This window comes from Vitis vinifera, chromosome 2 (assembly GCF_030704535.1).
Source record: "Vitis vinifera cultivar Pinot Noir 40024 chromosome 2, ASM3070453v1".
In the NCBI taxonomy this organism is placed as follows: domain Eukaryota; kingdom Viridiplantae; phylum Streptophyta; class Magnoliopsida; order Vitales; family Vitaceae; genus Vitis; species Vitis vinifera.
The window spans coordinates 1,837,551-1,851,836 of NC_081806.1; the positions used below are offsets into that span (position 1 = coordinate 1,837,551).

Below are 14,286 nucleotides of genomic sequence, written 5' to 3' on the forward strand. Positions count from 1 at the left end.
GCAAGAATAAGGCAGACTGTGCAAAACCTTGCGGAGCAAAAGGCCATTCTCCTACTGCTGTCTTGTGTGTTCCAAATCCTAACGGTGGAAAGCGTTGTTGTTGTATTATTGCTTGATAACTACGATTTCCGAGTTGTTTCTTAATAACTCTACCATCAAATAAGTATTTTTAATAAAATAATATAAATAAAATAAGTTTATTTTTCCATCATTATTTATCGAACTTATATGCAAATCTCGATATTTTTTACATGTTAAAATTTAAGGATAATTATGATTTAAGACTAGTTAAGATAGATAACGAATCTAAGGTACATATTTAGCATAATTGATGTTAAAGACATGAAATATGAAAGACAAAATATCCTTAAGGCTATGTTCGGTTTTTGGAAAATGTGAGAGAAAGAAAATTGTGACGAAAAATGGAAGGAAAGAAAAAACTAAGGAAAGCAATATAAATTTTTTTCACTTGTTTGGTTATCCATGAAAAATCAAGGGAAAAAAATATTCATTTTCTTTTGTTTGGTTAACCACAAAAAAAAAAAAAGTCAATGAAAAATGGAAAGAAAACAAAATCAACAATTTGTCTTAGACGATTATCAATTTGTTGAATAATAAAATAAATTGTGTGCTCTTATTTTCTAAAAATCAGTTTTGCAAAATTGTTGCAGAAACACATAACCAACCCACATTCTAACTCAAAACATTGCTCCCTACTCACGGGAATTTATGTGAAAATCAATGCTTAGATCAACCAAATTCAATAATCCTAGAAATCACATGCAATCAACCAAATTTCCTGCAAATTAACACTATATTTATGCTTTTATTCTTTTATTGAAATTGTACCGGAAACGGAGCTTTGGCATTTTTTCTAAATTCTCATAGTCTGAGTTTACATGCTTCACGACTGAGCTTTGTGCTCAACCATGACATATTCACTATGACATTACTAAATTGCATAAACAATTGGACTAAGAAAGAAGAGAATACAAGTCCATACAAGCATCTTGCCAAATAACCCACATGAATTCATTGGAATTGGTCCAAATTTTTTTCACATGAGTGAATCTTGTGAGAATCAAATTGTTGTACGCTCCTCAAATCTTATTACTGTGGCTTGTTAATCATCATCTATAGAAAATCAAGATATTCCATCTCACTTGTTCGAAAATATGTTGACAAAGTTGAATGGGGGATGCAGGGCGTGACTGTGACTATGCTGGTCCATGTGAAACAAAGGCAGACTGTGCGAAGCCGTGCAGAATGAAAAATAGGGATCCAAACAATGTCTTGTGTATTCCAGATCCAGTTGGTGGTGGAGGCTGTTGTTGTTGTGTTCTTTCTTAAAGCCTATAAAGCCACCCGGGTGACTCTGGTTGAATGAAATAAAGAGATAAAGAGAAGTTTGTTCCATTCTTCTCTTCTTTCCTTTTTCTTTTATAGGGATGGTTTCTATCATAAGGAGTCTCTCTTGCTTCCTTGACTCGGAAAATGAGTTATTACTAGGACTGGAATTTGGGTAGATTGAATCAATTTTATGACCAACTCGAATTTAATTTGAATCGAGAAACAATCAACACAAACTTAATTTAATCCGAGGTACTCAATACAAATTCAACTTTATTGTTCTAAACTTGTTTGAAATTGGGTTATATGATTCAAATCCATCTATAATGTTTTAATTTTTTTATATATATATTTGTACTAAAATTTAAATAATAGATGAGAAAAGGTTTTTAAATAATACTAAAAAAAGGTAAAAGTAAATTTATATATTTTGCTAGAAAAGTAAAATAGTGTATGATATAAGTTTTTTCTAAAGTTGAGTTTTTTTTTTGTTAAATACTTTGATTTTTTTTTTATCTAATGATATATAAGTTTTCCTTTATTAAAAGTTAAGTTTCCTCTTATTAATTTTTTTTATTCATTTTGAAATTCACGATTAGTTAATATTTCATTAATGAAATGAACATATTACGCCGATAAACAGATGAATTGTTGATTCCTTTCTCCACTTTCTCATTGTCATACCCATCATTAAGAAGTGCATAAAAGAAGAGTATGAGAAGGAAGATCAAGAAAGGAGTTCAAAACGATAATGTGAAGAACTTCAAATCATATTGAAGTTAGAAATATGGATCAATGTACGGTTTTTCTTCTTCTTCATATCTTAGATGATTTGTTTAAGTTCAATATTAAACATCAAATAAAATTTTTTTTCCAACAATTCTATAATGTTTTGTATAATAAAAATCTAATTGAGAATCTTAAATGTTTTAAATCTAATTTTACACAACTTATTAAACTAAGTCATCGTCAACGACTAGTAATTTTTTATTTTTTTTTGTTGATTTCAACTCTTTCTTTATAGTAAGATTTTTTCAATTCTATAAGGGCGAGATCTTTATGATATGTTTTATGACTTGTTATTTTGATCAAACTTTTGTCTCATTAATTACACAACATCGATAATAAATGATGTTAATACTATATCAAGTAATAGAAACCTAATTAAAGATTCCAAAAGAACTTATACTATGTCATTAATAGTATTTGATTTCATGTGAATGACATTTTATACTATGCTATATCCAAAAGAATCTTATAAGATCAACTTGGTTCCCTAGGTAAACGATGATGTATTAATTTTTTGTAAAGTGAAGAAGAGTCAATTCCAAAAGAACGACATGCAATTATTTGGAATGCATTAACTTTGATTAATCTTGATTCTCATACTAATCAATATGAACTAAAAGTTCAAAACATTATTCATTTGTAAGAACTTGCAAATCAACTACCAGATGTTTTCATTGATGCAAAAAAAGTAATAAAATCATTTTTGTAAAGTCGTATGAACGTACATTATAAAATCAAATGTTTTTATTTAATGACTAATCTACCTATACACTTGAAAAGTACATAACATGTTGTGTAAATTATCATTTTAATAAGACAATTTTTCCGTTGTTAAGAGAAGAAGAACCAATTCCAGAAGAACGACGTGAAATTATTTGGAATGCATTAACTTTGATTAATCTTGATCCTCATACTAATCAATATGAACTAAAAGTTCAAACATTATTCATTTGTAAGAACTTGCAAATCAACTACCAGATGTTTTCATTGATGTATTTGATTTCAAGTAATAGAAACCTAATTAAATATTCCAAAAAAACTTATACTATGTCACTAATAGTATTTGATTTCATTTGAATGACACTTTATACTATACTAGATCCAAAATAATCTTATAAGACCAACTTGGTCCCCTGAGGTAAACGATGATGTATTAATTTTTTGTAAAGTGAAGAAGAGTCAATTCCAAAAGAACGACATGCAATTATTTGGAATGCATTAACTTTGATTAATCTTGATTCTCATACTAATCAATATGAATCGGAAGTTCAAATTATTATTCATTTGCAAGAACTTACAAATCAACTACTAGATGTTTTCATTGATGCAAAAAAAGTAATAAAATCATTTTTACCGATAGAGAATATTCCAATACAGATTGATGTCCCTAAAAGACAATTAAATAATGAGTCTAAGGCACGCATGAAGCATAGTAAACCTTGAAAAGGTAAACTCATTCCTTAGAAGAGGAAAACACAAGGAAAGATATATAAAAATGTGGCACTTTCAAAGAAGTTGCATCTAAAATGAGTTATTAAAATGATTAATCAATCTCAAACAACTCCTAAAGAGGTACAATTTAAACAAGTAGCCCTAAAAAAGACATATATTATACAATTAGTCTATGAAAATGTACAAGTACCTGATAATGATGAGATCTCAATTATCTCCTTACGTATGAAGAAAAATGGGGTTGAAATACTTTTGTCATTGACAATATATTTTCTTTCCAAATGGCTATTAACGTTATAAGAAATGATAAGAATTCCAAATCAGAAACTATGGATAAATGCCAACATAGAAAATATTTGTCAAAATGAGAAGTATTTGGATAAGTAGTCCAAACGCCTAAAGATGTCAAGCTTGTCCGATATAAATGGGTATTTATAAGAAAGTGTAATAAAAAAAAATGAAATCACGAGATATAAAGGGCGACTCATAATTTAAGGTTTCTCACAAAGACTTGGTATTGAATACGAGAAAACATATTCTCCTATGATGGATGCAACCATATTTAGATATTTCATTTGTTTAGCAATCTCAGAAGGACTGGATATACATGTCATGGATGTCGTTACTACATATTAATACGAATCTTTAGATAATAACATATATATGAAAATCTCTAAGGGGCTTTAAATACTTGAAGCAACTAATTCAAAACATTGTAATATATACTCAATTATGCTACAAAGATCCTTGTATTAATTAAGGAATCCAAAGACATGTGGTACAATCACCTCAATGAATATTTGAAATGGGAAGCATATGTTTATTATCTCATTTGCTTATATGTATTCATTATGTTAAATATTTGCAATTGTTATAGTATATGTTATAACAATTAAAATGAGAAGTCTATTTATTTATTTTGAGTGAGAGGAGAGGTGAATGAAAATAAGAAATGACAAGGAAAGGATAAGGATAATAATAAGAGAGGTATCGCATGAAATTTCAAATCCATAGAAACTAGATGTGTTTAGGTAAAACCTTAGGGAAGGTGAATGAAATTAATCTTTTATTTTATTACTTTTTCCTCAAAATCTCCACTTAACAAATTATTTATATTCATTTTTTACCAAAAAAAAGTCACATTGCCTTAAAGTTTTAAAAAAATGAATAAAATCTACAAATTTTCCAAAAAAAAAAAAAAAAATCAAAGCCAAAAATATTTTGAAAATTATTTAGGGATTTATTTCCTTACACAAAAAAATCTATGTATATATATATATTGCATAGATTTTTTTGTGTAATATAATAAATGCATAGATTTTTTTGTGTAAGGAAATAAATCCCTAAATAATTTTCAAAATATTTTTGGCTTTGATTTTTTTTGTTTTGGAAAACTTGTAGATTTTTATGATTTAAGACTAGTTAAGATAGATAACGAATATAAGGTACATATTTAGCATAATTGATGTTAAAGACATGAAATATACATATATATATATATATAAATGAATAAAAATCTACAAGTTTTCCAAAAAAAAAAATCAAAGCCAAAAATATTTTGAAAATTATTTAGGGATTTATTACCTTACACAAAAAAAATCTATGCATTTATTATTTTACACAAAAAAATCTATGCAATGTATATATATATGTCTCATCATGGTCATTCAGGCAAAGACAAGAAATATGGGATCATCCAAGCTTCAATTCACTTCTCTCTTCATCCTTTCCCTTATTTTCCTCTCTCATTCTCTTGGTATTTTTTTTTTTCCTTTAAATTTGTAATCTTTTTTCTTTTTATCCAATTTTTATTTAATATAAAAATATTATTTATTTATTGGGATGTAGGGGCCATGGCGCAAGATCCAGGGAGTGATTGCGACTTTGTAGGGTCATGCAAGAATAAGGCAGACTGTGCAAAACCTTGCGGAGCAAAAGGCCATTCTCCTACTGCTGTCTTGTGTGTTCCAAATCCTAACGGTGGAAAGCGTTGTTGTTGTATTATTGCTTGATAACTACGATTTCCGAGTTGTTTCTTAATAACTCTACCATCAAATAAGTATTTTTAATAAAATAATATAAATAAAATAAGTTTATTTTTCCATCATTATTTATCGAACTTATATGCAAATCTCGATATTTTTTACATGTTAAAATTTAAGGATAATTATGATTTAAGACTAGTTAAGATAGATAACGAATCTAAGGTACATATTTAGCATAATTGATGTTAAAGACATGAAATATGAAAGACAAAATATCCTTAAGGCTATGTTCGGTTTTTGGAAAATGTGAGAGAAAGAAAATTGTGACGAAAAATGGAAGGAAAGAAAAAACTAAGGAAAGCAATATAAATTTTTTTCACTTGTTTGGTTATCCATGAAAAATCAAGGGAAAAAAATATTCATTTTCTTTTGTTTGGTTAACCACAAAAAAAAAAAAAGTCAATGAAAAATGGAAAGAAAACAAAATCAACAATTTGTCTTAGACGATTATCAATTTGTTGAATAATAAAATAAATTGTGTGCTCTTATTTTCTAAAAATCAGTTTTGCAAAATTGTTGCAGAAACACATAACCAACCCACATTCTAACTCAAAACATTGCTCCCTACTCACGGGAATTTATGTGAAAATCAATGCTTAGATCAACCAAATTCAATAATCCTAGAAATCACATGCAATCAACCAAATTTCCTGCAAATTAACACTATATTTATGCTTTTATTCTTTTATTGAAATTGTACCGGAAACGGAGCTTTGGCATTTTTTCTAAATTCTCATAGTCTGAGTTTACATGCTTCACGACTGAGCTTTGTGCTCAACCATGACATATTCACTATGACATTACTAAATTGCATAAACAATTGGACTAAGAAAGAAGAGAATACAAGTCCATACAAGCATCTTGCCAAATAACCCACATGAATTCATTGGAATTGGTCCAAATTTTTTTCACATGAGTGAATCTTGTGAGAATCAAATTGTTGTACGCTCCTCAAATCTTATTACTGTGGCTTGTTAATCATCATCTATAGAAAATCAAGATATTCCATCTCACTTGTTCGAAAATATGTTGACAAAGTTGAATGGGGGATGCAGGGCGTGACTGTGACTATGCTGGTCCATGTGAAACAAAGGCAGACTGTGCGAAGCCGTGCAGAATGAAAAATAGGGATCCAAACAATGTCTTGTGTATTCCAGATCCAGTTGGTGGTGGAGGCTGTTGTTGTTGTGTTCTTTCTTAAAGCCTATAAAGCCACCCGGGTGACTCTGGTTGAATGAAATAAAGAGATAAAGAGAAGTTTGTTCCATTCTTCTCTTCTTTCCTTTTTCTTTTATAGGGATGGTTTCTATCATAAGGAGTCTCTCTTGCTTCCTTGACTCGGAAAATGAGTTATTACTAGGACTGGAATTTGGGTAGATTGAATCAATTTTATGACCAATTCGAATTTAATTTGAATCGAGAAACAATCAACACAAACTTAATTTAATCCGAGGTACTCAATACAAATTCAACTTTATTGTTCTAAACTTGTTTGAAATTGGGTTATATGATTCAAATCCATCTATAATGTTTTAATTTTTTTATATATATATTTGTACTAAAATTTAAATAATAGATGAGAAAAGGTTTTTAAATAATACTAAAAAAAGGTAAAAGTAAATTTATATATTTTGCTAGAAAAGTAAAATAGTGTATGATATAAGTTTTTTCTAAAGTTGAGTTTTTTTTTTGTTAAATACTTTGATTTTTTTTTTATCTAATGATATATAAGTTTTCCTTTATTAAAAGTTAAGTTTCCTCTTATTAATTTTTTTTATTCATTTTGAAATTCACGATTAGTTAATATTTCATTAATGAAATGAACATATTACGCCGATAAACAGATGAATTGTTGATTCCTTTCTCCACTTTCTCATTGTCATACCCATCATTAAGAAGTGCATAAAAGAAGAGTATGAGAAGGAAGATCAAGAAAGGAGTTCAAAACGATAATGTGAAGAACTTCAAATCATATTGAAGTTAGAAATATGGATCAATGTACGGTTTTTCTTCTTCTTCATATCTTAGATGATTTGTTTAAGTTCAATATTAAACATCAAATAAAATTTTTTTTCCAACAATTCTATAATGTTTTGTATAATAAAAATCTAATTGAGAATCTTAAATGTTTTAAATCTAATTTTACACAACTTATTAAACTAAGTCATCGTCAACGACTAGTAATTTTTTATTTTTTTTTGTTGATTTCAACTCTTTCTTTATAGTAAGATTTTTTCAATTCTATAAGGGCGAGATCTTTATGATATGTTTTATGACTTGTTATTTTGATCAAACTTTTGTCTCATTAATTACACAACATCGATAATAAATGATGTTAATACTATATCAAGTAATAGAAACCTAATTAAAGATTCCAAAAGAACTTATACTATGTCATTAATAGTATTTGATTTCATGTGAATGACATTTTATACTATGCTATATCCAAAAGAATCTTATAAGATCAACTTGGTTCCCTAGGTAAACGATGATGTATTAATTTTTTGTAAAGTGAAGAAGAGTCAATTCCAAAAGAACGACATGCAATTATTTGGAATGCATTAACTTTGATTAATCTTGATTCTCATACTAATCAATATGAACTAAAAGTTCAAAACATTATTCATTTGTAAGAACTTGCAAATCAACTACCAGATGTTTTCATTGATGCAAAAAAAGTAATAAAATCATTTTTGTAAAGTCGTATGAACGTACATTATAAAATCAAATGTTTTTATTTAATGACTAATCTACCTATACACTTGAAAAGTACATAACATGTTGTGTAAATTATCATTTTAATAAGACAATTTTTCCGTTGTTAAGAGAAGAAGAACCAATTCCAGAAGAACGACGTGAAATTATTTGGAATGCATTAACTTTGATTAATCTTGATCCTCATACTAATCAATATGAACTAAAAGTTCAAACATTATTCATTTGTAAGAACTTGCAAATCAACTACCAGATGTTTTCATTGATGTATTTGATTTCAAGTAATAGAAACCTAATTAAATATTCCAAAAAAACTTATACTATGTCACTAATAGTATTTGATTTCATTTGAATGACACTTTATACTATACTAGATCCAAAATAATCTTATAAGACCAACTTGGTCCCCTGAGGTAAACGATGATGTATTAATTTTTTGTAAAGTGAAGAAGAGTCAATTCCAAAAGAACGACATGCAATTATTTGGAATGCATTAACTTTGATTAATCTTGATTCTCATACTAATCAATATGAATCGGAAGTTCAAATTATTATTCATTTGCAAGAACTTACAAATCAACTACTAGATGTTTTCATTGATGCAAAAAAAGTAATAAAATCATTTTTACCGATAGAGAATATTCCAATACAGATTGATGTCCCTAAAAGACAATTAAATAATGAGTCTAAGGCACGCATGAAGCATAGTAAACCTTGAAAAGGTAAACTCATTCCTTAGAAGAGGAAAACACAAGGAAAGATATATAAAAATGTGGCACTTTCAAAGAAGTTGCATCTAAAATGAGTTATTAAAATGATTAATCAATCTCAAACAACTCCTAAAGAGGTACAATTTAAACAAGTAGCCCTAAAAAAGACATATATTATACAATTAGTCTATGAAAATGTACAAGTACCTGATAATGATGAGATCTCAATTATCTCCTTACGTATGAAGAAAAATGGGGTTGAAATACTTTTGTCATTGACAATATATTTTCTTTCCAAATGGCTATTAACGTTATAAGAAATGATAAGAATTCCAAATCAGAAACTATGGATAAATGCCAACATAGAAAATATTTGTCAAAATGAGAAGTATTTGGATAAGTAGTCCAAACGCCTAAAGATGTCAAGCTTGTCCGATATAAATGGGTATTTATAAGAAAGTGTAATAAAAAAAAATGAAATCACGAGATATAAAGGGCGACTCATAATTTAAGGTTTCTCACAAAGACTTGGTATTGAATACGAGAAAACATATTCTCCTATGATGGATGCAACCATATTTAGATATTTCATTTGTTTAGCAATCTCAGAAGGACTGGATATACATGTCATGGATGTCGTTACTACATATTAATACGAATCTTTAGATAATAACATATATATGAAAATCTCTAAGGGGCTTTAAATACTTGAAGCAACTAATTCAAAACATTGTAATATATACTCAATTATGCTACAAAGATCCTTGTATTAATTAAGGAATCCAAAGACATGTGGTACAATCACCTCAATGAATATTTGAAATGGGAAGCATATGTTTATTATCTCATTTGCTTATATGTATTCATTATGTTAAATATTTGCAATTGTTATAGTATATGTTATAACAATTAAAATGAGAAGTCTATTTATTTATTTTGAGTGAGAGGAGAGGTGAATGAAAATAAGAAATGACAAGGAAAGGATAAGGATAATAATAAGAGAGGTATCGCATGAAATTTCAAATCCATAGAAACTAGATGTGTTTAGGTAAAACCTTAGGGAAGGTGAATGAAATTAATCTTTTATTTTGTTACTTTTTCCTCAAAATCTCCACTTAACAAATTATTTATATTCATTTTTTACCAAAAAAAAGTCACATTGCCTTAAAGTTTTAAAAAAATGAATAAAATCTACAAATTTTCCAAAAAAAAAAAAAAAAAATCAAAGCCAAAAATATTTTGAAAATTATTTAGGGATTTATTTCCTTACACAAAAAAATCTATGTATATATATATATTGCATAGATTTTTTTGTGTAATATAATAAATGCATAGATTTTTTTGTGTAAGGAAATAAATCCCTAAATAATTTTCAAAATATTTTTGGCTTTGATTTTTTTTGTTTTGGAAAACTTGTAGATTTTTATGATTTAAGACTAGTTAAGATAGATAACGAATATAAGGTACATATTTAGCATAATTGATGTTAAAGACATGAAATATACATATATATATATATATATATATATATATATATATATATATATATAAATGAATAAAAATCTACAAGTTTTCCAAAAAAAAAAATCAAAGCCAAAAATATTTTGAAAATTATTTAGGGATTTATTACCTTACACAAAAAAAATCTATGCATTTATTATTTTACACAAAAAAATCTATGCAATGTATATATATATGTCTCATCATGGTCATTCAGGCAAAGACAAGAAATATGGGATCATCCAAGCTTCAATTCACTTCTCTCTTCATCCTTTCCCTTATTTTCCTCTCTCATTCTCTTGGTATTTTTTTTTTCCTTTAAATTTGTAATCTTTTTTCTTTTTATCCAATTTTTATTTAATATAAAAATATTATTTATTTATTGGGATGTAGGGGCCATGGCGCAAGATCCAGGGAGTGATTGCGACTTTGTAGGGTCATGCAAGAATAAGGCAGACTGTGCAAAACCTTGCGGAGCAAAAGGCCATTCTCCTACTGCTGTCTTGTGTGTTCCAAATCCTAACGGTGGAAAGCGTTGTTGTTGTATTATTGCTTGATAACTACGATTTCCGAGTTGTTTCTTAATAACTCTACCATCAAATAAGTATTTTTAATAAAATAATATAAATAAAATAAGTTTATTTTTCCATCATTATTTATCGAACTTATATGCAAATCTCGATATTTTTTACATGTTAAAATTTAAGGATAATTATGATTTAAGACTAGTTAAGATAGATAACGAATCTAAGGTACATATTTAGCATAATTGATGTTAAAGACATGAAATATGAAAGACAAAATATCCTTAAGGCTATGTTCGGTTTTTGGAAAATGTGAGAGAAAGAAAATTGTGACGAAAAATGGAAGGAAAGAAAAAACTAAGGAAAGCAATATAAATTTTTTTCACTTGTTTGGTTATCCATGAAAAATCAAGGGAAAAAAATATTCATTTTCTTTTGTTTGGTTAACCACAAAAAAAAAAAAAGTCAATGAAAAATGGAAAGAAAACAAAATCAACAATTTGTCTTAGACGATTATCAATTTGTTGAATAATAAAATAAATTGTGTGCTCTTATTTTCTAAAAATCAGTTTTGCAAAATTGTTGCAGAAACACATAACCAACCCACATTCTAACTCAAAACATTGCTCCCTACTCACGGGAATTTATGTGAAAATCAATGCTTAGATCAACCAAATTCAATAATCCTAGAAATCACATGCAATCAACCAAATTTCCTGCAAATTAACACTATATTTATGCTTTTATTCTTTTATTGAAATTGTACCGGAAACGGAGCTTTGGCATTTTTTCTAAATTCTCATAGTCTGAGTTTACATGCTTCACGACTGAGCTTTGTGCTCAACCATGACATATTCACTATGACATTACTAAATTGCATAAACAATTGGACTAAGAAAGAAGAGAATACAAGTCCATACAAGCATCTTGCCAAATAACCCACATGAATTCATTGGAATTGGTCCAAATTTTTTTCACATGAGTGAATCTTGTGAGAATCAAATTGTTGTACGCTCCTCAAATCTTATTACTGTGGCTTGTTAATCATCATCTATAGAAAATCAAGATATTCCATCTCACTTGTTCGAAAATATGTTGACAAAGTTGAATGGGGGATGCAGGGCGTGACTGTGACTATGCTGGTCCATGTGAAACAAAGGCAGACTGTGCGAAGCCGTGCAGAATGAAAAATAGGGATCCAAACAATGTCTTGTGTATTCCAGATCCAGTTGGTGGTGGAGGCTGTTGTTGTTGTGTTCTTTCTTAAAGCCTATAAAGCCACCCGGGTGACTCTGGTTGAATGAAATAAAGAGATAAAGAGAAGTTTGTTCCATTCTTCTCTTCTTTCATTTTTCTTTTATAGGGATGGTTTCTATCATAACGAGTCTCTCTTGCTTCCTTGACTCGGAAAATGAGTTATTACTAAGACTGGAATTTGGGTAGATTGAATCAATTTTATGACCAACTTAAATTTAATTTAAATCGAGAAACAATCAACACAAATTTAATTTAATACCAGGTACTCAATACAAATTCAACTTTATTGTTCTAAACTTGTTTGAAATTGGGTTATATGATTCAAATCCATCTATAATGTTTTAATTTTTTTTATATATATATTTGTACTAAAATTTAAATAATAGATGAGAAAAGGTTTTTAAATAATACTAAAAAAAGGTAAAAGTAAATTTATATATTTTGCTAGAAAAGTAAAATAGTGTATGATATAAGTTTTTTTTAAAGCTGAGTTTTTTTTTGTTAAATACTTTGATTTTTTTTATCTAATGATATATAAGTTTTCCTTTATTAAAAGTTAAGTTTCCTCTTATTAATTTTTTTTATTCATTTTGAAATTCACGTTTAGTTAATATTTCATTAATGAAATGAACATATTACGCCGATAAACAGATGAATTGTTGATTCCTTTTTCCACTTTCTCATCGTCATACCCATCATTAAGAAGTGCATAAAAGAAGAGTATGAGAAGGAAGATCAAGAAAGGAGTTCAAAACGATAATGTGAAGAACTTCAAATCATATTGAAGTTAGAAATATGGATCAATGTACGGTTTTTCTTCTTCTTCATATCTCAGATGATTTGTTTAAGTTGAATATTAAACATCAAATAAAAAATATTTTTTCAACAATTCTATAATGTTTTGTAGAATAAAAACCTAATTGAGAATCCTAAATGTTTTAAATATGATTTTACACAACTTATTAAATAAGTCATCGTCAATGACTAGTAATTTTTTTTTTTCAACTCTTTCTCTATAGTAAGATTTTTTCAATTTTATAAGGGTGAGATCTTTATGATATGTTTTATGATTTGTTATTTTGATGAAACTCTTGTCTCATTAATTACAAAACATCGATAATAAACGATGTTAATACTATATCAAGTAATAGAAATCTAATTAAAGATTCCAAAAGAATTTATAATATGTCATTGATAGTATTTGATTTCATGTGAATGACATTTTATACTATGCTATATCCAAAATAATCTTATAAGATCAACTTGGTCCCCGAGGTAAACGATGATGTATTAATTTTTATTAATTTTTTGTAAAATCGTATGAACGTACATTATAAAAATTAAAAGTTTTTATTTAGTGACTAATATACCTATACACTTGAAAAGTACATAACATGTTGTGTAAATTATCATTTTAATAAGACAATTTCCCCGATATTAAGAGAAGAAGAACCAATTCCAGAAGAACGACGTGAAATTATTTGGAATGCATTAACTTTGATTAATCTTGATCCTCATACTAATCAATATGAACTGGAAGTTCAAAACATTATTCATTTGTAAGAACTTGCAAATCAACTACCAGATGCTTTCATTGATGCAAAGAAAGTAATAAAATCATTTTTATAGACTGAGAATATTCCAATACAGATTGGTGTCCATGAAAGACAATTAAATAATGAGTCTAAGGCACACATGAAGCGTGGTAAACCTTGAAAAGGTAAACTCATTCCTTAGAAGAGGAAAACACAAAGAAAAATATATAAAAATGTGGCACTCTTGAAGAAATTGCATCTAAAATGAGTTAATAAAATGATTAATCAATCTCAAACAACTCCTAAAAAGGCACAGTTTAAGCAAGTAGCCCTAAAAAAGACATATATTATACAATTAGTTTCTGAAAAGGTACAAGTACTTGATAATGATGAGATCTCAATTATCTAC

At 27.8% G+C, this 14,286-nt stretch overlaps 2 long non-coding RNA genes across 2 annotated transcripts; both read left to right on the forward strand.

Annotated features, from left to right (window-relative positions):
* The first annotated feature begins 5,277 nt into the window (after positions 1–5,277).
* On the forward strand, positions 5,278–5,701 carry LOC132254845 (uncharacterized). The gene is made up of 2 exons (XR_009467229.1): positions 5,278–5,347; positions 5,440–5,701. It is a non-coding gene; the product is annotated as an uncharacterized LOC132254845 (long non-coding RNA).
* A 5,092-nt stretch (positions 5,702–10,793) lies between these two features.
* On the forward strand, positions 10,794–11,216 carry LOC132254846 (uncharacterized). The gene is made up of 2 exons (XR_009467230.1): positions 10,794–10,863; positions 10,955–11,216. It is a non-coding gene; the product is annotated as an uncharacterized LOC132254846 (long non-coding RNA).
* The last annotated feature ends 3,070 nt before the right edge of the window (positions 11,217–14,286 follow it).